The sequence below is a fragment of the Vombatus ursinus genome, unplaced genomic scaffold (assembly GCF_900497805.2).
Source record: "Vombatus ursinus unplaced genomic scaffold, bare-nosed wombat genome assembly UNPS02015394.1, whole genome shotgun sequence".
Lineage (NCBI taxonomy): Eukaryota > Metazoa > Chordata > Mammalia > Diprotodontia > Vombatidae > Vombatus > Vombatus ursinus.
The window spans coordinates 8919-31830 of NW_020955172.1; the positions used below are offsets into that span (position 1 = coordinate 8919).

At 42.9% G+C, this 22912-nt stretch overlaps 1 pseudogene; it reads left to right on the forward strand.

The window, feature by feature from the left end:
• Positions 1 to 21739: 21739 nt before the first annotated feature.
• On the forward strand, positions 21740 to 22467 carry LOC114032026 (annotated as a pseudogene).
• Positions 22468 to 22912: the final 445 nt, after the last annotated feature.

Consider the following 22912-nt stretch of genomic DNA (forward strand, 5'->3'; position numbering starts at 1 on the left):
AGAAATATGAACTGATGCTGAGTGAAATAAACAGAACCCAAAAATAATATATACAATGATATCATGAAGATTAAAAGAATAAGAAAACAAAGATGAAAGCCCAATCATTATGGCAACCAATCTTGAAATAAAGACAGCCACCTCCCTTCTTTTGTTTGAGAGGTAAGGAGCTATTTGTATGTTTGCATACGCTGTCAGACACTGTGGCCTTATTAATTTTGTTTAGCTATTTTTCTTTATTACAAGGGAAGGCTCACCGAAGGAGGGATAAGTATATACAAAAATACTGGGATATAAAAAAGAAAAGTTGTCAATGAAACTTAAAAATAAATAGGCAAATAAATGAGAAAGTGATGCAACTCAGCAAAGTGCCTGGAATAAATCAACTCACAGCCCAACAGTGTCACAACCAATCACATCATATTAGCAACTGTAAGTTAGATGGGTAAGACCAGTTGGTTTGAGCCAATTCTCTTTTCAATTCCTATGTCCTAGGGGAGAAAAGGAGAACTAAGAGCATAATGGCAATCGTGCATTCAAAGGGACTAGTATCAAAGCCAAGGCAACATTTTTTGTGCCTTTGCTCAACCTCTGAAAATGTAAATTGTTCCAAGATGTCAGAAATAGATGTGGAATGAGAAGCAAGATGGTTGTTCAAAAACCCAGTGCAGGAAAGAACAAAAGAGAACAGCTGTGTTGCTGGGATCAGGGACCTGGAATCGGAGCTGAATCTCAAATGACGCACAACATGATTTCTAGGCTCGATCTGAGCTGTTTTGTGAATGTTGGGTATAGCATTGTTACAGCATGGAAGAGTGGGAAAGGGGCTGGGTTCAGAGTCCAAAGACTCGAGATTCAAATCCCAGCTCTTCGAACTTAGCACTTCTATGATGTTGGATGTTAACTTAATGTCTTAGGTCTGTTTCCTCTTCTGTGAAATCAGGGAGGTGGAATAAAAACTGTCTAAATCCTTGCTAGCCCTTAAATATCTCTTTCTGTAAAAAGCCATTCAAGTTTTTATAGAATTCTCTTCTCGGGGGGACATACAACTCACAGTGCTAGGTTTAGTGGGTTTCGAGTGTCATTAAGTAATAATAATAATAGTAACGATAATAGCAATAATGTAGCCAACATTTACATAGAGCCACTACTTGCCATGTACCATGCTAAGTGCTGGGATACAAAGAAAGGTAAAAGACAGGAAGACAACAAGCATATTGTGTGCAAACAAGCTCGAAACACAATAAAGGGGAAGGAATTTGTAGAGGGAAGGTATTAGAATTAAGAAAGCTTGGGAAAGACTTCTTGTAGAAGGTGGTGCTTTAGCTGGGACCTGAAGGAGGAAGAGATGAGGAGGAAGAGCATTCCAGGGAGAGGGGAAAGCCAAGGATAGGGGAAAGCCAGAGAAAATGCCTGTGTTTAGGCGATGGAGGGTCTTGTGGGAGAAATAGCCAGGAGGCCAGTGTCAGATGGAGTATGTTGGGCAGAAGATTGTAAGGTATAAGATGGTAAAGGGGGGTGGAGGGCACAAGTCATAAAGGGCTCCAAAAGTCAAGTAGGATTTGATATTTGAGACTGGAGATGATTGGGAGCCACTGGAGTTTACCAAGCAAGGGAGTGACACGGTTAGACCTGTGCTATTTCTAGGAAGATCTCTTTAATGGCTGAGTGAAGAATAGACTGGAGCAGGGAGAGATTTGTGTCAGGGAGGCCGACTAACAGGCTACTGCAATAGTCCCGATAAAATTGACAGGCCTTGGTAACAGACTGGAGACTAGGTGTGAGAAAGAGCGAAGACACTCAGATTGGGAGCTGGGATGACTAGGAACGTGTGGAAGGAGAAAAGGTTTTTCGGGCAAGATAGCGAGTTCAATTCGGGATATACTGAGCTTAAGATATCTACTGGTAAAGCCTTCCTGTAGAAGGTGGGATTTTAGCTGGGCCTTGAAGGAGGCCAGGGAAGCCAGGAGGCAGAGCATTCCAGGGAGAGGGGAGAGCCCGGAAAAATGCCTATAGTTGGGAGATGTGAGTGTTTGACAGGTATAATGCAGCTTTCTGCAGGGCTACCTGTAGAGCCTTGTAGCTACTTTTCCTTAGGGTGTCTAGTTCCCTTTCAATGTGTCTCTCAGCTATAGATTGACATGTTCCAAGTCTCAAATGTCTGGACAAATTCTTGCTCTGGTGGGTAGGGGCGGGGGTGGGGGTTGGCAGTGAGGGGAGAGGAGACAGAGGCTCTCCTCCCTCCCCCTCAAGCAATTCCTTCTCAGGGGCTTGACCTGAAACTGTTCTACAACTAGCCTGGCCCACCAGCAGGAGGAGGGATTTTGAACTACCTCGCTGATTCTAGCCAAGTGCCACAGGGCACAAGACTCTTCAATCCATCCCAATATACTTGCTGCTTTCACATCGACCTTTTGAACCCCCCCCCCCTTTTTTTGCAAGGATTGAGTCACTAGAGGGATGGGTCTCGTGATCCCTAGTCCCTCCAGTTGTTGATGGTGCTTGATTCAGTTGAGAAGTCTGGGCCTTCTCTGTTCAAATGGAGTGGGATGGACCCTAGCCCCGCCTCTCCAGCCTTACACTATGAATGGGAGATTGGAAGAAGTTCAATGCCTGCAAGGCAAGCAGAGCCAGCCCGGGTTTCTGAGCAGCATCTCTTAGTGGAATGGTGCAACATGAACACCAGGACTTGGCCTGGCATGGGTACTTGTACTGCTTGTGAGAGCCAAAGAGTCAATGTTCAGTGGGAGCATTTACACCTGGGAAATCAGCAAATGCTGCAGATCAGGACTTGATAGATCATTTTTGGTGATTTTCTAGACCTATAAAAAGTTATGGAGAAAGTGTTCCTGCAGATTCAAGCTTCAACGCATGTCATCCATACAATTTTTCTCCAGAAAACCAGTTGCTAAACAGTTAGCAGCACACTACTGCACAGGTGCCAATGGACTAGTTTGCTGTTTCCTTCTCCAGTGTGTACCCATTTTACAGATGAGGAACTCAGGCAAATAGGGGTTAAGGGACTTGTCCAGGGTCACAGAGCTATAAGTGTCCGAGGCCAGATTTGAACTCAGATCTTCCTGGCTCCAGGCCCAGTGAAGCAACCAGCTATCCCTTTTGAGAGGTAGCACAGAATAAAGGGAAAAGGGCTGATTTGGGGTGGAATCCTAGCTTTCAATCCTGTTCTACCACTTGGGCAAGTTACTTAACCTCTCTAGGTTTCACTTTGCTCATCTGTAAAATGGACATAGTACTCGCGCAACCTAACAAAGCTGTTATAAAGATCAAATGAAATAATGCTTATAAAGTACTTTCTAAGTCAGAGGGCACCGAGACATGGAGCCAGAAGACCTGGGTTTGAATATAGGCTCTGTCACTGCCTACCCATATGGCCATGGGCAGGTCACTTCCCCTTTCTGAGCCTCAGGTTTCTCCTCTGGGAAATGAAGGGGTTGTATGTACTAGATGACCTGTAAGGGCCCTTCCACCTTTAAATCTCTACTACTCCAACCTCTAGGGTTCTTTTCAGAATCCTGTTAGCCTATATATATATCAATCTGAGTTGTTCTTCTTCTATCATTACAAGCTGTTATTATTGTTGTTGTTGTTTACATTTGGTGGTGATTCAGCTACCCCAAATAAGAAAACAGAAAGGGAAAGTGGTTGTAGCCTTCTCTGGTTTGCCACAGGGGACAAGTATGGGTCAGGCCTCCCAAAAATCCAAATGAGCCTAATTTGGATTTAGATTTTTCACCAAGGGCAAGATGGAAATAAACTGAGGTATCCTGGGAGCCAAGAGAATGGGAATCCCAATGCAGGCTTCGGGAAACTCTTAATACTTGCAATTTAAAAATGAAAACTTGTAGGAACTGAAAGTGAAAATTTAAAAAAAAAAAAAAAACATGAAAATGCCAGGAGAAAATCCCAAGGCATGAAGAGGGGGTCTGCTTGCCCTAGTCTTTAGTGTCATAAAAGCAAAGTGGCCAGTTTGGCACAAAGGCTTACATTCAGTATTTTGTTTTGTTTAACTATTTCTTTTCTTTTTACCATGCTCTGGCAAAACCACCTAAGTTTTAGACTTGAAAATGTTTCTTTTCTTCAGAGTGGAAAGTACAGTGGACTCAGTCAGAAGAAATGAATTCAAATTTCAGCTCTACTTCTTAGAACTGTGTGACTCTAGGCCTCAGTTTCCTCATCTGTAAAATGAAGAAGACAAACTAGATGGCCCAAAAGGCCCAGTCCGGCACTCAGTGCTCTGGTGCTGACAGATACTTTTCTAGCCCAGGGCTGCTTGCCAGTTGTTAAACTCTTCCCATCTGGTGTCTGTGAACATGGCAGTTGTCTCAGGGATGAGCAGAGGCCTGCTTAGTGCAGACAGAAAACAAGGAGCATATGCTGTGTATGCTATGTGTAAACCAATGCATCTGTCAGCAGCATGAGGAAAAGGCTCCCCTAGATGATATTGGGTGGCGCCAAGATAGCCAAGAACCCCAAATAAAACGGAGCAGGTTGGCGTTTCCTAAAAACTTCTCTTTATCAGTGTGGGAGTCACGGCTCTCTCTTTTCTATTGTTACCCACATTTGGGGCTGGGACTCCCAGGACTCTACTGGAGTTTCTAATCCCTAATTCAAGCCAAGTCTGGCTTGTCTCAAGGTCATTATTATTTAAACTAGCTTGTTAATACAAAAGCCTACCAGCTCACTTGCTTGGCATTTTAAAGCCTTTCACAACCTGGCTCTAGCCCACCTTGTAGGATTCTGTCTAGGCCTCCATTCTAGTGCCACCAGCCAACTTACTGGTTCCTGCACAGGCCCTTCCCTCTCCTTCAAGAAGCCTTTCCAGACTTCTTCAGTAACTCTGGATTGATTCTGTATATATCCTCTACCCAGCTGTGCACATGGGATATTAGCCCAGTAGAACGTAGGCTCGTCGAAGGCAGGAGTTACCTTGTTTTTGTCTTTGCCCGTGGCCCAGCACAGTCCCTGGTACCAAGACACTTCATGAATGTGGGTGAAGAAAGGAAGCAGTGAACTTGCATTAGTTTCCCCCCCACCCCACTCCTCAAATTCTGGACTTGGGGGTGGGGTCCCGGGGTGCTCTGCCCACTGTAGGTAAAAAAGGAAGGGTGGTGGGCAGTTTTGGATTTGGCACTGGCATTTTCCACAAATGTTCCATCTCCACCCATCATGAAGCATAGATGTGACCCAGGGACTGGGGGACCTCTCAACTACAGGAGAGAAGAGCTTGAGGTAGAAAAAGGCATTTAAGACCCCATGCCCATATTGTACCCAGCTGCAACATCACAGATAGGTAGGTACTGTCTTTGAAGGCTGCACAGAGGCTGAGTTATTTTCCAGCTCATCTAATATGACACTGGCCATGGTAAGTTGAACCTCAGGGAGAAGGGCTGATCTCTTGCCTGTGGAAGGGCAAGAATATTCTTCTTTTTTTTTTTTTGAGGCAATTGGGGTTAAGTGACTTGCCCAGGGTCACACAGCTCGTAAGTGTCAAGTGTTTGGTCTGAGGCTGGACTTGAAGTCAGGTCCTCCTGATTTCAGGGCCGGTGCTCTATCCACTGCACCACTTAGTTGCTCCAAGAATATTACTCAACAGAACTGCAAAGGCACATGGCACTAAAGACCAGTGACCACAAGTCAATTAGCCCAGTGTTTGACACTGAGGGCAATGGAGTAAACGAAGAGCTGTACCAGAAGACCTAGGAAGTGATCGTCTGATCACTGGATAAAATGGAGAATGCCAAGAGGCTCTCCATGACCCTCTCCAGAAGAGAGATCTGCTTCTAGGATGTGAACACACAGCTGCAGGTAGAGACTCACAATCCCTAATGTGCAAGGGCCCTGCCAGTTTGAATTCATCAGCAGGGCTGATGAAAATTCCTACTGCAAGCAGTGGCTGAATGCCAGCCACCAGCAAAGGATTCCTTCTTCCATTTTTGCCACTGAGTTTCAATTGGAGCTGTTTGTTAAAACCATAGCTCCAAAGCTCAACCTGAGGGAAAGCGAAACAGCTGTGTAGATGATTTCCAGACAGAGACAAAAAGAAATCCCTCTTCCTGGCCAGTGTTGGACTAACACACACCAGGTTCAATCCTGGGCAGCCTGACCCCAAAGAGAGCTGATCAGATTTCTTCTTGAACTCTCTGGTTCTATCTCCTCAGCAACATAGTGCAGTGATTCTATTTGCAACTTCTGTGAGAGGAAGAGGAAAGAAAGTGAGAAACACTGGAGCTGTGAATAAGGAAGGAAATAAGGAAGGAGGATTTATTAAGGACCTACTATGTGCCAGGCACTGTGCTAAGCTCTAGGGATACAAAAAAAAAAAAGGCAAAAGGAAGTTCCTGACCTCAAGGAGTTTACAATTTAATGGAGGAGTCAATATACAAACACACACACAAAGCAAGCTACATACAGGATACATAGGAAATAATGAACCAAGGGAAAGCACTAGAATGAAGAGGGGTTGGGGAAGGCTTCCTGTAGGAGGGATTTTAGTTGGGACTGAAAGGAAGCCTGGGAGGCCAATAATCAGAGCAGAGGAGAGAGAGCTTTCCAGGCCTGGAGCATAGCTCAAGAGAATGCCCAGAGCCAAAGATTGGACACCAGTGTCACTGGATGGAAAAGGAATGTATTGGGGAGTAAGGTGTAAGAAGACTGGAAAAGTAGGAGGGGAATAAGGAAAGATACACAAGCAGAGGTAAGTGATTGAGCACAAAGCAAACTGACTGAGTGGATCAGTGGGTGGGGCCAATTGGTGAAACTAACAGGACAACAGGATTTTAAATACAGAACTGGAAAGAATCTTAGAGGTCATCTAGTCAATCTTCAAATTTTGAAGAAAATGAAGGACAGAGAGTATAAGTGATTGTACCAAGGTGGGAGAAATGATTATTTTCTATCATATTAAGAACCTATAATTAATTAGGATCCAGGCTTTGTATTTCCTCATTCAGGGACCAGCCCCTGTAGGTCAGTCAGCCAGTCTCTGAAGTGCATCGCTGATAGGGGAGGCCACCCTGATCCCCTGGGTCCCTGCTCCTTTATCTTAGGTAGGACTCTACTCAACTAAACTAGGAGACCTTACTTCTGTTTGAAGTGTAAACAGAATCTAATTTAGGTAAATTCTTGCCCTGAGGGAATAAGCCCACATCCTTGTACCCCTCCACTGGAGCCTAGGGTGCCCCAACTCATGAAGGAGAAAACCAACCAGAGTGGTCTGGGTGGGGATAGATTCCTCTGTACAGACTGCTCTTGGAGTCTCATACCCAAGCCAAGTTCTCAGCAGGAGGAGCTGAAGACTTTTAGCCCACCTCCTCATTTAAACATCTACCCCCTCATTAATTGTTCTTTCAACGGTATTAGAACCATTCAGTGTCTCCATGGTTTAGTCTCTGGTTACTGAGAGAAACCAATGACCATCAATTTATTGATTATTAGCTAACCTAATTAATAAATTGATTATGAATTACCCAGAAACTCTGTTTTTCGGGTTTTTCAGGTTTTTCATTTGTCACAAAGGTCAAGGCTCTGTACAACAGAGCTGGCATTGAAACCCAGGTCATCTGGTGCTAAACCCAACCTCCTTCCCACTACCTCTCCGGGGCAAGGTTGAGAGGGACATGGAATGTGGCTGTGCAGTCACTGAAACTTTAAAAGGTAAGTTGAGTGAGTTTTCCAGTTATTGAGGTCATATTGGTGGTTTAAATTTTAACCAGGTACTTAGGGTCAGAGTTGATTTTAACAAAGAGAGAATAGGATTAAGTTGTGCAGTGCTTGGCATTTAGTACATGATGTTTGCATTGCTGCCATAGGTGAGTGACTGTTATCTGTATTCCAAGTGTATATGGGCGACTTCCTTCCTGGAGCAGAAGGCAGAAAGGATCAGAACACCTTTTCACATTCTAGGTTATTAGAGACAAAGAATTTCCTAAAGGAAATAGAAGCAAGACCTCAATGGCAGAAAAAAAAAATTAGACATGAAGGAAGGGGAGACTTGATCATTGTCAGGCTATTGGAAAGTGGCAGCCCATTCCACAGAGGAGATGGAAGGAAAAGGGCACTACCCAATTTGAGCGTAAATGCAGATACAAAACTTCTCTGGAAGAGGAGGGAGCTAGCTAGGTGCTCCTCAGAGGAGGAATCTGCTTATCCTCCCAAGAGTGTTATAATAGAGCCCCAGAAGCTCTCAAATGACAGCTCATCCAGCAAGGATCAAAGGAAGAAGAGAGGTTCAACAGTCTTTGTAATTCCTTGCTCAGGGCTAATGAGGCAGCTGTTTGTGGCCCAAATAACAATCTTAGGTTCCAGGGCACGTATCCAGGACATAACAGAGAGCCTCTGAAGACATCTCCCCATTCTGGTGATGCATGTAGGCATGAATACCACTGCCAGAAAGAAGCTGAAAAGTATTGCCAAAGATTATGAAGTCTTGAGTGAAAAACTGAAGACCATAAGGGCACAATTTGTGTTTCCCTCACTGTTAGCCACAAGGTAAAGTAAAATTAATTTGAAAAGTGAACAGCTAGCTAAGAATGCGATCTGGACTTCTGGACCACAGCTTCAAGTATAGGAATGACACATCTCTCGCTAGAGATGGAATACATCTAACTAAGGTCAGTAAAATGTATTTTCTGGATGTCTTACAAATCTAATCAAAAGGGCTTTAAACTAAAAAGAATGGGGAGAGAAGACTGTTGTAAGATGCAAGCTAGACGCCAGAGAGAATAGATACAAAGAAGCAAGAGGAACTCAAAAGTCCTCATGGAAGGAGGCCCATTTGACTTCCTAGAACTCAGGAGGATGAAACCCATGACAACTACGGCTCTGGCTGGGTATACCTTATTTTAAAGAAGCAGAACAGATAAAGGGGGTGGATGAGGTAGGGGGAGTAACACTACCTGTTAAAAAGGTCCACTCTTATAAGGAGATCCAGAAACCATAGGGGTAAAGCATGGCAGAGAGTATTTGAACGGAGGCCTATGGACAGGGAAATAAATGTGTTATCGTCTTCAGAATCCGATACACAATTCCCAGACAGAAAGAACCTTAGATGAGAAACTTGGAAAATAAAGGACTCCATTCCTCCAGTCATCTGCCAGAGCTCTGTCTCTGCTAAAATCAAAGCAGCTCATCCTCAGCCTCAGTGATCATTTCCTGTTTCCAAAGGCAGAAGAACAAAAAAGGGGAAACTCCATTGTACATTTGATTCTTACTCACAGGGAGGAACCATCCATTGGAGGGAAGTGAACACTCCCTCCTAGGGTTTGTGACAGACAAGGAAAGGAAATCTGTGCATAGTCTGGCAGGCACCCTAGATGTTTTCTTCTTCAAGAAGGAAAGAAAAAAAAACGTTTTCAAAGGGTTTGGGGAAAAGAGAGGTTGGGTCCTTAAACTGCCATTCTAAAGATGAAGTCCCCCTAAGAGGGTGGAAGATTCTCCAGAATGAAATTCTAAAGACACAAAGGAAGAAAGTAATTTCCATGGAAAGAAAATACAGGATCTGTCTAAAGCGAGTGATGTAGATATACAGCTAACTCATTCACCCACTCAAGATTTTTAAAAGAAATGCAGAGATAGAAAAAGGCCAAGTAACAAAAGATGAGTAAGAGCATGATACAGTCCTTGAGAAACAGCATCCAGAAGTACCACATCACACCTATCAGATTGGCTAACATGACAAAGGAGGAAAATGATAAATGCTGGAGAAGATGTGGGAAAACTGGAACACTAATGCATTGTTGGTGGAGTTGTGAACTGATCTAATCATTCTGGAAAGCAATTTGGAACTAAGCCCAAAGGTCTATAAAACTGTGCACACCCTTTGATCCAGCAATACCACTTCTAGGTCTGTAGCCCAAAGAGATCATAAAAACGGGAAAAGGACCCATGTGTACAAAAATATTTATAGCAGCTCTTTTTGTGGTGGCTAAGAATTGGAAATTGAGGGGATGCTCATCAATTGGGGAATGGCTGAACAAGTTGTGGTATATGAATGTAATGGAATACTATTGTGCTATAAGAAATGATGAGCAGGCAGACTTCAGAAAAACCTGGAAAGACTTATATGAACTGATGCCGAGTGAAGCGAGCAGAACCAGGAGAACACTGTACACAATAAGTCACATTGTGTGATGACTGACTTTGATAGACTGAGCTTGTCTCAGCAATGCAAGGATCTAAGACATCTCCAAAAGACTCATGATGGATATTGCTATCCACATCCAGAGAAAGAACTACAGAGTCTAGATGCAGATGGAAGCATACTATTTGCTCTCCTTTTCTTCTGTTGTTTTATTTCTTCTTTCTTGTGATTCCTCCCATCAGTTCTAATTCTTCTATGCATCATGACTAATGTGAATATATGCTTAACATGAATGTATAAATAGAGCCTATATCATTGGGGAGGTGGAAGGAGAAGGAGGGGGAGAAAATTTAAAACTCAAAATTTTATGAAAGTGAATGTTGAAAACTAAAAATAAATAATTTTTAAAAAATGATTATACATGGAAAACTTGTATCAGATTGCATGCTGTCTTGGGGAGGGGGGAGGGCGGAAACTTTAGAACTCAAAATATTGTAAAAGTGAATGTTGAAAAGTAAAAATAAATACATTAATAATAAATTTAAAAAAAAAAACAGCATCCAGAATGCTAAAGTTCAGAATGAGACAAGGTAGTGAGCATAGCTAGGACCTCAAAGACAGTTCTTTGTTTAGCTGCACTGGGAGAACAAGGAGAATCCCAAAAGGTATGAGGCCTTCATTCCCAATGGACAGGACAAATTATAACTGATGGCAGAGAGAAAGCAGAACTGCTCCATTATTATTTCACTTCTGCGTTCTCTACCATGGAGAATGACATTTGTACTGGAAATGACATAACAAATATGACTAATGGGGAGTTGAGTTTGATGAAATCACGTCAGCTAGGCCAGATGAACGACTGCCATAGGCACTGTAAAAACTGGCAGATGTGATGGCTAAGCCACTGTCAGTGAGTTTTTGAAAGTTCATGGGAGACAAGAGAAATGCCACAAGATTGACGAAGGATAGATATTGTCTTAATTTTCAGAAAAGAAAAGAAAACGGAGTTGGCAAACTGTAGGCTCATGAACTTGACTTTGATTCCTGGGAAAATTCCAAAACAGAGCCTCAAAAAGAAGGTGGGCAGACACCCAGAAGGGGAAGCTGTGGTCACAAAGAGCCAGCAGGGCTTCTTCGAGAACAGGTCATACCAGAGTAACCTCAGTTCCATTTTTGACCAGATTACTAAACTAAGAGATGAGGGGTATGCTGTGCTTATAATTCATCTAGATTTTAAGAAAGTTTGGGTTAATTTCTCTCATCCTATTCATATGAATTAGGTGGAGAGACATGGACTAGATGGTAGGTTCACTTTTTTTGTGTCTTGGACCCCTTTGTCAGTCTGGTGACGTCTGTGGATCCCTTCTCAGAATAATGTTTTTAAAAGCATAAAATATATAGGATTACAAAGGAAAACAATTATATTGAAATACAATGATCCAAATATGTTTTTTTAAGTTCATAGACTCCAGGTTAAGAATCCTGGACTAAGATGATAATAGAACTAGATGGATTCAGAACTGGTTGCAAGACTGCGTGGAATCAAAGAGCAGTCAATAATGTTCGAACCATCGTCAATGTGGCAGCAGATCTCCAGTGCTGTGCACCAGGGATCTGTGCTGGCCCTTGCCTGTTTCCCAGTTCTATTAGGGCCTTAGATAAAGGCAAAGATGATGTACTCATCAAATTTTCAAATGACACTAAGCTAAGTGGGATAACTAACATCGTATGACAGATCATAATCCAAAAAGATCTTGGAAGGCTGGCCAGTCAGTCAGTGAGTATTTATTAAACATTGACAATGTGCCAAGTAGTGGGCTAGAGATACAACGAAAGCAAAAACAGTCTTTGTCATCAAGGCACTCATGTTCTAACGGGGAAAGACAACATGCGCACAAGTAGGTGTCCACGAGATATCTATAGATATATATAGAGTAGCACAAGGTTATGTGGTAGAAGAAAGCACTAGGAGTCAGGGGTGCTATTTGAGTTGAGTTGGTTTTTTTTTTTGGCAAGTTGAGTCTTGAAGTAATTCCCACTTGTCCCTACCATTCCTGCTACCTAGCATTCTATGGCCCTTCCTCCTTTCTCTGTTAAATTCCTTGAAAAAGTTATCTATACTTGGTGCCTCTTCCTCATTCTCTTCTAAACTCTATAATCTGGTTTCTAACATCAATGTTCAACTGAAATCATTCTCTCCAAAGTTACTAACAATCTCTTGATCACCAAATCTAACAGCCCTTTTCTCGACCCTTAACATTACTGGTATCTCTGTAGAATCTACCATCATTCGTCACCTTCTGTTATTGGATACACGCCTCTCTCTGGGTCTCCACTGCTCCTTCTTGGTTCTCTCAACTGCTTGTTTTCAGTCTCCTTTGCTGGTTCCTCATCCTTGTCACACTCCCTAAACGTGTGTCCTCCAATGCTCTATCCTGCACTCTCTTCTCATTTCTCTCTAAACTAGCTCCTTTGGTGATCTCATCAGCTCCAGCTCCATGCAGAAAGTTTCCAGATCTATATATACAGTCCTGATACTTCTTCCGAAATACATCTCCTAATGCATTTTGGACATTTTGAACTTTGTTCAGTGCCTGGCACATAATAGGTGCTTAATAAATGTTTACTGATTGACTAACTGATTCCTCCAAGCACGCAAAACACAGGATGTCCAAAACAAAACTCTGTACCTTTTATAGATGCTAGGTAGTATGGTGGATAGAGTGCTGGACTTAGAATCAGGAAAACCTGAGGTCAAATCTGGCCTCAGACACTTACTAGTTTTACGACCTTGGGCAAGTCAGTTAATCACCATCTGCCTTGGTTTCCTCATCTGTTAAATGGGGATAATAATGCCACTTCTTATAATAGCATTTAGGGTTGTTTCACGGATCAAATGAGATGATTTTTGTACAGTGCTTTGTAAACCTTTAAGTGTTATGTAAATGCCAGCTATTACAATTATGTCCTCCAACACTTCTCTTCTTCTGAATTTCCCTATCACTCCTGAAAGTGCCAGCATCCTCCAAGTCATTCAAGTTCACATCCTCAGCATCATGCTCCGCTCCTCACTCTCACTCATCCACATATCCAAGAAGCTGCCCAATGTTGCCATTGCAACCTTGCCAGTCTCTCCCACATGCAGCCCATCTTTCCATTCACACAGCTGCCATCCTGGTTTGGGCCCTTGTCACATCTCATCAGGACTCTTGCAACAGTCTTCTAACTCATCTCTTTGTCTCAAGTCTCCTCAATGGATGCCAACTACAGGCCTGATGTCAGGGAAAAAACTTCCCTAAAAATAGCTCTCTGTAAGTGGAACTGGTCACTCTGGGAAGGACGGTGGTGAGCTCCCCCTTCCCGGAGGTCTTCAAGTAGGGGCTGGACGACCACTTGGCAGGATGAGATGACCACTGAGGTCCCTTCAAAGGCCCAAGTTGTGTGTAATTATGTTTAATTTTACAGCAATATCACAAAAGCCCAGAAAAGAGAGAATAGTCAACAGGGTCAAATGCTGCAGAGAAGTCAAGAAAAGACGAGGACTGACAAAAAGCAATTCAGCAATTAAGAGACTATTGGTAACTCTGAAGAGGGTGGTTTCAGTTGAGTAATGAGGTCAAAAGTCAGATCACAATGGCATGAAAAGTGAGAGGAGAGGAAGCAGGGGCAGCAACAGTACACAGCTTTGTCTAGGAGTTTGGCCGTGAGAGATGAGGAATCTAAGACGACAGCTTCAGGGTCAAACGAGACTTTTAAGGATGGAGGAGACCTAAGCGTGTTTGTAAGCACACAGAAAAAAAGCCAGATAGCAGAGACCGATGATTAGCAAAATGAGACAACTGTGGGGGGCAAGCTGCCAGAGGAGATGGGAAAGGATGGGATGAAGGGTCCCAGTGGAGGGGCTGGCCTTGGTGACTAAGGCTTCCTCTCATCAGAGACTGAAGTGAAGAGGTTTTAAGATACAGAGTAAGGAGAAGAGAGAGCTCAGGACAAATGGCTGCTATCTTTGAAGTAAAAGCATGAGACAAGGCTAAGAGCACGTAGGAGTAATGGCAATGTCTCCAGGAGCAAGTTTAGATCAGCTACTGTGGAGTAGAGAGTGAGACAGAGAATCAATGATGGAGGAAGAAAAGGTCTACCTTGCAGTAGTGAGGTCCCAGGCCATTCCAGCTCTGACTATATGACTCTAGGATAAATTAAAACTCTACAGAACCAATCAATTAAGCATTCATTAAGTACCTAGTCAGCCAATCAACATTTATTAAGCACCAACTATGCATCAGGCACTGTGCCAAAACTGAGGATACAAAAAAGGGCAAAAGACAGTTCCTGACCTCACAATCTAATGGGGAAGACAACAAGCAAACAAAAACGTACAAAGAACCTACATCCAGGATAAATAGGACATTATTACCAGAGGGAAGGCATTAGAATGAAGAGGGGCTGGGGGAGGCTTCCTATAGAAGGTGGAATTTTAGTTGGAACTCAAAAGAAGACAGGGAGGTCAGTAATCCGAGCTGAGAAGGAAAGGTATTCCAGGTACGGGAGACAGCCAGAGAGAATGCCCAGAAAATGAGAGATGGAATATCTTGTTTGTGGACCAGCCAGGACACTAGCATTACTGGACCGAAGAGTATGTGGCAGGGAGTAAAGTGTAGGACTGGAAAGGTAAAAGGGAGCTAGGTTATGAAGGGCTTTGAATGCCAAACAGAGCATTTTGTATACGATCCTGGAACCAATAGGGAACCCCTGGAGTTCACTGAGTAGGGGTGCGGTGTGACATGGTAGAGCCCATGCTTTAGGAAAATCACTTTAGTTGGATGAATTGAGGGTCGACTGGAGTTGGGGAGAGACTGGAGGCAGGCAGACCCCACCCCCAGCAGGTTTTTGCAGTAGTCCAAGAGTGAGGTGATGGGGGCCTCCACCAGAGTGGTGGCAGCATTAAAGAAGACAAGGGGGCACACGTGAGAGATTACTAAAATCAAATCAGTAGGCGTTGGCAACAGGTTGGATATGGGGGGGGGGGCGCGTTAAGGAGTCCAGGACGACTCCTAAGTCGTGAACCCAAGGGACATGGAGGAATGTGTTGCTCTTGACAGTAACAGGGAAGGTAGGCAGTGGGGAGGGTTTGGGGGAAAGAATTCCTACCATATTTTAGGTTCTGTGCTGGGTACTGGGGATACAACAACAGCCCCCACCCTCAAAGACCTTTTATTATGTCGGGGAGACAATCTGTAGGTATGTAAATATGTAGGAAATAAAACAATGTAATCCTGAGGGTAGGGCATTGGTAGGTAGCTGGAGGAATCAGGCTAGGCCTCATATAAGAGGGGATGCTTGAGCTGAGTTTTGAAGTAAATCAGGGACACTGAAAGGTAGAGGAGAGGAGGAAGTGCATTCTAGGCCTGGAAATCAGCCTGTGGCAAGTTATGGAGGCAAGAGAAAAAATGTTCTGTGAGGCGGCCAGTTTGGCCCATGGCTGGCTAGCACGTGTGAAGGGGAGTCATATGAAATAAACCTAGTCTGGTAGGCTGCAGCTAGGCTGCTAAATGCTTCTAAGTACACTTGTTTCTTTACCTTTTCTTTAACTACTGTGGAGCTATCCCTCTGAGTGCCAGGAAGGCCCGGTATTTGTTGGCTTCTCCTTGTACTAACCCTTCTGGAGCAGATAAAAGGTGACATCCCATCTCAAACACTTATCAGCTGTGTGAGCAGTGACACATCACCGGATCTCCAGTGACTCCTTTATAAAACGGGGCTCCCTCCCAAGATTGTTCTGAGACTCAGTTGAGATAATAGGTGCCATCAACTGAAATCCTATGCGGAAAGTTGGGCACACTCTCAAGTACCACATAAACGTCAGTTGTTGCTCAGGAGGTTAATGTTTCTCAACAGTGAAATCTGCCTGTTACAGTAAATGGCCCTTTCACCATTGATAATGATACACATTTATTCCAAACTAAATTCCATTTTATGGTTGATCACCAAAGTTTGTGATTTTAAAGGCTTAGGAAATTGTATTTTAAAGCTAGCAGGCAGCTCCAGCTCAGCCACTTCTAATTCCACATGACAGACAGGCTGGGTGTGCACTATCTAGAACTGCAGAACTTTGGGAAGGGAGAAGGATTCTGCATGGAGCTGAAAGCAGCAAGGACAGCCTGGCTCCCTGAGGCCAGCACTCCAGCAGATGCTTTGAAAAAACGATTCTAGGACTAGAGAGGGAAGTTGGAACTCTCTGAAGCCATGTGGCCCAGCAGCCTCCATCACTGCTTACTCCATGACTTCACATGTTGTCTGCAAAAGTTCCCTTAGAGCAGTCATTTCTACACTGCAACGTGACCCTCGTTTCTACTCCTGGAAAACTTCCCTAAAAAGAAGCTTTGCTAAATGTCCCATGGGATTTTAATACCTGGTTTCAGAGAAATGCAGGCCCATCAACTCATCCGCTGTAACAACAGGTAGATATCAGCCTCAATGGTGTTCCATTACTATTGGTGGAGGGTGGAGGGAATAGGATAAACGTGACAGAAGTTCCACCAGAAGTTCCTTATCCTCCCTGCTTTTCTGTTCCCTTCTGTTGTCTCATTGCATGATGACAGAAAGCCTCTGGTAATGCAGCACAGGAGAGCTTTAGCTGTGTCGGCTGCCCCAGCACACCGGCGACTGTGAAAAGAGGGAGGAGAAGGAGGGCTGTACTTTGTAGCAGGGCTTGTCTAGGTGTTTCTTGGGAAATGTCTGTTGTGTCAAAAAAAAAAAAAGCAATAAAAACTTTGTCAAAAACTGTTTGCGAAATGCAGAAGAATCAAATACTAAGGCACTCAGTCTTACTACTGTTTATATCATAGATTAAAAAGAGAAATACTGCAGATTCAAGAGATTTCCCTACCTGAGAAATGCTTCAGTAAGTGAATGATACTTAGGGATGAGTTTGAAAAGGCCCTCAACAGAACAGAAGAGAAGAGGACGGTGTCAAGTGCTGCCCAGCTGGGCAAGCCACAATCCGGAGTCGGAGGAAGATTTCAATGCCATAGCACATGGTCATTAGGGAGTTCCTGCTAAGGTCCCTGGGCGTTGTAAGAAACTTGCTGTGAGCATTAGGTCTGTAACTATTAACTTTCCTGCCAGAGTAAAACACAATTTTTTGCTATTTGTACAATGCATCTTGAGAATAAGATGAAGAAAACGAATGAGCATCTGGATCATCTACTCTTCTGGCGCAGGTTAAGCATCAGCTCAAGTGCCAACGGGAATCGTGAAGAGGATTGTCAGAGGTCGGAAGCCCATGGCTGCCCCCAGGTCCTTGCCAAAAACGCACAGTAAGCCAAATTTCCCTCTGATGTTCTCCTACCCCTCCACCATCCTGGAATCTCCTCTTCCCTACCCCTTCATCTCCCGCTGAACTCTGAACTCAGGCTAGTCTCCAGCTGTCGCAAAACCATTCCCCACCTGTAGTGACCTTCTCCCAGGGGCTTCCAAATTCCTCTTCTTCACTTCCCAGTCAAGTCTCATTCTTTCGGTGTCCTGAGGGCAGTATAGGCATTGGCTCACTGTCTGATTAAAGGAAGGGATTGAATGACAGAGATGCCTAAATCTCCCAGGGGTTTGGGAATGCTTGTTAACCTAAATAACAAAACAGAAGGGGCGATATGTTTGAGTGTATTACCTGCATGCTTTTTGTCTGCTTCCTTCCACTTTCTTCCCAAAAGAAATGCAATCAAGTTGTCACCTCATTTTTGAAAGGATGTTAACACCAGAATTAGGTGTTATGTCGTAATAGAGAAGGTGCCACGTTTTCCAGTTGTGGGCTACATGACTAAAAATCCATGTGTGGGGTCACATGCAAGCAATTATATTATTTATTATATTCAGCTACAATTAAAATGATTAATTCACCCAAAGCTGCCAATGGAACACATGATGACAGTAGGTAGCAATGGGCAGGTGGCGAGGCCCTCCTGGCCTCCTCCTTCAGGTGGGTTAGCAGGTGACCTGAGATTATGTTGGGCAGACAGCTATAATGGCTGCATTATAATCAAGTTGTGTTAAGGCTAATCCACCACTATCTGCCTTTATTTCAATACGTTTCTCAAAACAAAAACACAGCCAAGAGTCAGCTTAAGCAGAATCTCTTACAAGAGCTATTTCTGAATTTTATGGTTAAAACATGTTAGTTTTAGAAGGTTTGGCTGGCACTGAAACTCTCACTAATGCTGTTCATTAGGAATGCCTCACAATGATCTGTACCAGTGCAGGTTTTCCATGTCCCTTCAGACTCAACCTGACTTCAGCCTCATTTAGTCCATAATTCATCCTCCTAGTGAATGTGGTTTGAAAGGTTTAGGAGTAAGTATGAAGTAAAACAATTCTGGAAATAACCGGAAAAGAAGGAGGGGAGGCATGCACAAAATGCTGCAGGTGAGCAGCTTATACCCATGCTAAAATAAAGAATCCAAAAAGCTTGAATTACTTGTGTTAATGGCTATTTGATATAAAAAGGCAACGAAGAGAAAGTCGTCTTCTTTATTTTTTTTTAAGATTAATCTGGCTTCCTTTGTTCTTTATGGACGGGCTCCAAGGTAAAGTTCAAACTCATGTTAGTTTTGGTCTCTTCGTTTGGTTATTCTTACAAGCAAGATAAGGCATTCTCATTTCACTCAGTATGTTGCAGGTTTTAGACTAGATTCTAAAATAAAAGGCTGAGGGAGGAAGGCTGATTTTTGAAATTATAACCTGAATAAATGTGGGCCGTCCCTGGATTGGTCACAAAGAAGTAGTGGCTTTTAAAAGGCAAACTGTGGCAGCGACAGCAGCTTATTTCCCAAGTATTCCTTACTAAATGTAGGGCTCCCACTTCCTATACCACTTGGTATAGGAAACTCATTTCTCTCTTTCAACAGGACAAAGAAAAGACAAGGAACGAGTTTATCCCTAGAGTAACGTAGTCACAAAGATTGGAGAAGGTCTTTAGGCCTCATCTAATCCATTTCCCTACCTTCAGGCAGGCCTAGTAGATGACCATGCAACAGGGATCTGGATCATATTTGCTACAAGAACTAATTTCATTTTCAAAGCCTTCCCCCCCACCTACTCCAGTCAAGTGATTCCTTCAGTTACCTTGATCTTGCTTGTTACCTTAACAACCTCTACCCATAACACAAACTACTGGGAAATTCTGCCTTATGGTTCACACTTCAGTCCTTTGGATTTCCAGTAAACCTGGCTCACCCGGTGGGAAATGGTGGAGAGATGGGGGAGGGAATGCTGCCAATAAGCCTGTTTCCTCTTTATTAGCAACTCACAAGATTGGAGTAATACACCCACTGTTGCTGGTCTTGGAATGGCCAAGCATATTGCTTTTACAGAGGCATGAGGGAGATTATGTTGCCTTTTGTCCAGATTCTGTCAAAGGATGGACTGACCTAGGGGAACAGCTATAATGTACTGACCAGATCATTTAGGGACTCCACATCATAATGGCAACGGAAACTCAGAGCTACCCAACTCTGTCATTTATTGTGAGAATAAAATTCCAACTCTTCTAGTCTGAATTTCTCTGAAATCTAACTACATTAAGGCCACATCCATACATCAACTAACTAGACTGGCCTCCTACATAGTCCCAATTCATCAGAAAGCTGCCACATGCCTACTTCATTTGATGCTAAATTAGTGTGCTCTCCTTTGTATATGAAGAAGCTAATGGCCTGTGAGATTGGTGATTCAGAGAATCCCACTTCTGCCACTTACCTGTGTTACCCTTGATTAAATTACTGAACCTCTCTGGTTCTGTGCCTTCAATTATAAAATGAAGGAGTTGGCCAGTTAGAAGACACAAAGGGATGCAATGAGAAAGACAAATGGGGCTCGTATGAAGAGACCAATGTGGATGCAGACGGCAGTCACCAACCAATTTTAAAAAGAAATGGATAGAAGATGGAAGCTAGGCCAGGAAAACGGAAGATAAAAAGAAGAGCACAATCTGATCCTATAAAGACAGATAAAGTTAAGAATGGGACGAGGCTGGGGAAAGAAGCTAAGAACGACAAAGGGCCTGGGAAGTTTTCATTGTTATTGCTGCGGCAGCTCTCTAAGAGAACAAGGAGGATTCGAGAAGAAAGAGGCTCTTCACACAGAGTAGATGGGACAACAATAACTAACAACAAAGAGAGGGCAGAGCCACTCCAACCTCGTTTGCCTTTTTCTTTTCTCTCTGCCAAGGGACCTAAAGAGCAGAATCAGGAGAAATGGATGGAAGCTGAAAAGAGGCCGAGTCGTGCTCCACATCAGGGAAAACTTTGCAATGAGAGCTGTCCCAGAGTGGAACAAATGACCCCTCACCTTAGAAGCCTTCCAACAGAGGCTGGATTCAACGGGTATGTTAGAGTGGGTCTTCTTTTCATGTATGAATTGGAGTAGATTGCTGCTGAGATTCCGACCAACATTCAATTTCGGTGATTTTTTGACTAGAAGGCTTGTCAGGTCCCCTTTATTTCGAAATTTGTAATCCTGCGACATATCTTCCTGTGTATTTATGTTAATTTTTTTTGTGCGAGGGGTGTTGGTTAGTAGAAATTAATTTCAGGATACAGGTCAAAACGAGGTGAACTTCTAAGATCATTTTAGCTCCACGGTGTTATAGAGACACCACCACATCAAAGGGGAAGAGAAATAAAACGAACCTTTCCAATAATATAACAGTTGTTCTACCTATAAAACTAGAGGCAATAACATTTTTACCTGTCTAAAGGCAGAAGCTGGGCCAAATTTTCCCTTGAGGTTCCTTCCCTTCCATCTCAAAAAGGACAGACCACAGATTTGAAGCTAGAAAGGTCCTTGGAGATTATCTAGTAAAACCTCCTTATTTCACAGATGAGGAAACTGAGAATCAAAGGTGTTAAGTGATTTATCTAAGGTCACACTGGTAACAGCACATCAACGGATGTGAACCCAAGTTTCATGATCCAAAATTTAGTGCTCTTTCTACCATGCTACAGACCTTTGGTTCTTATTTCCAGATTTGATTTTGTTTATGTAAGGGAGTTCGAGTTCCATCATCTAAACAATGTGCTTTTCCCTCCAACGTTTACAAAAAAACCTTAAGAAGGTGTTTCTAGACTTACGTTCCATAAGGAAGTCTTGCATATTGCAGAACTTAGTAGCTATGGAAATCTTTTTATCTTTGATCACTCAGTAAATGCACAACCATAACTCAGCTTGTGACATGTAAAGAAGAAGGGTTTTATATTTACTTGTTTAATTAGCTGACTCTAAGGACCTTATTTCAGGTGAAATTCGGGGCAAAGGATGGTGCAGATGTTCTAAGAGGTTAAGATGGAGAGTGGATAATGACAGAGAGACAGACAGACAGACAGACAGACAGTATTTATTAAGCCCCTGCTTGGTGCTGGACACTGTGCTAAGCACTGGGAATACAAATACCGACAAAAATAACCACAATGCCTGCCCTTATCATCTGGGGCATCTGGGGTCTGGGCCCAATAGTTCTGGGTAGTTCAGGAGAAGTGTAATATGTCCTGCTTCAATCAATCACTCAATCAACAAACACTTATTAACTCACTAGACTGCTTGTCCACTGTGGACTCTGACACTGCAGATTAGATGCCCACCAGAAGAAGCCGGAGTCCCCGCCTGCCTGTTCACATGAAGAGCCTGCTGCCATCAAGAACAAAGGTTAATTTAGAAGAGAATATACAATATGTAGCCATGAAAAGCACGTTGTTACGATAGAGTTAATTTAACTCATAAATTCATGGAACTCATCAAATCTGCTCTTGCTGGAGCAAATCTTGACAAATGAAGTTGCGACAACATTGGGAGTATGGAAATGAAGAATGTATGACACCACCAATGTATTAGATGGAAACGACCTCATTCAAAAAAAGATCTAAGAATCACGTTTAATGGATTATGATTTTGGTCATCTTAGAGGCATTGGAACAAAGTTAACTCAGCAAAAAAAGATAAATGATGAACACACTGATTTAACAGCAACTGAAAAGGCTTTTAATCAACAGATGACAAAGAAAATGAAAGATTAGCTTATGTGACCTATCAGAATATCGATAGCATTCAGGCTTTCCACCAGCAGATTGTCACTGCAGTCAAGGCTCCAGAAGAAACCAAATTGCAAGTGCCAATTTCTAAGGAAGACTGTATAACCATGCTGTAAGGAGCACAAAGAGAGTCATCGATGTTTATTGTGTGAAGTGGAACAGAATAACAGAAGGATCAAAATATTTGAAGACACAGGGATTATTTTATCTGAAAGCAAGTCTACAGTTCATCCTGATCAAGAAGAAAATCTGTAGCAGAGTGAATCAAATGAAAAACCACCTGGATCATATTGAACAATGAAACTCTGGAATGATTTTAGCAATTTTTGTCAAGTTGGCTTCATTTCCTCTGTGGTCAGACTCATTTTTTCAGTTCAGATACAGACACAGACACAGACACAGACACAGACACAGACACACACACACAGACACAGACACAGACACACACACACACACACACACACACACACACACACACACACCAGCTGATGTCCAGTGTGACATCAGCATTAAGACAGCTAGTTTTAGTAGTCCTCTTGTATACATTTATATTGTGGAAAACGACTTGGTTTATAAATAATTACGACAATGCAGTTTGGCATTTTGTATAAGTAAAGTGAGGATGTTCCATGCTGAAAAAAAATTTCATGAAAACAATCTTTTAGAGCATAAGTTTGTTACTACTAAAACATTTGGATTAATTTGAAGTTGAAGAACACAGTATGTCATTAACTTTCTT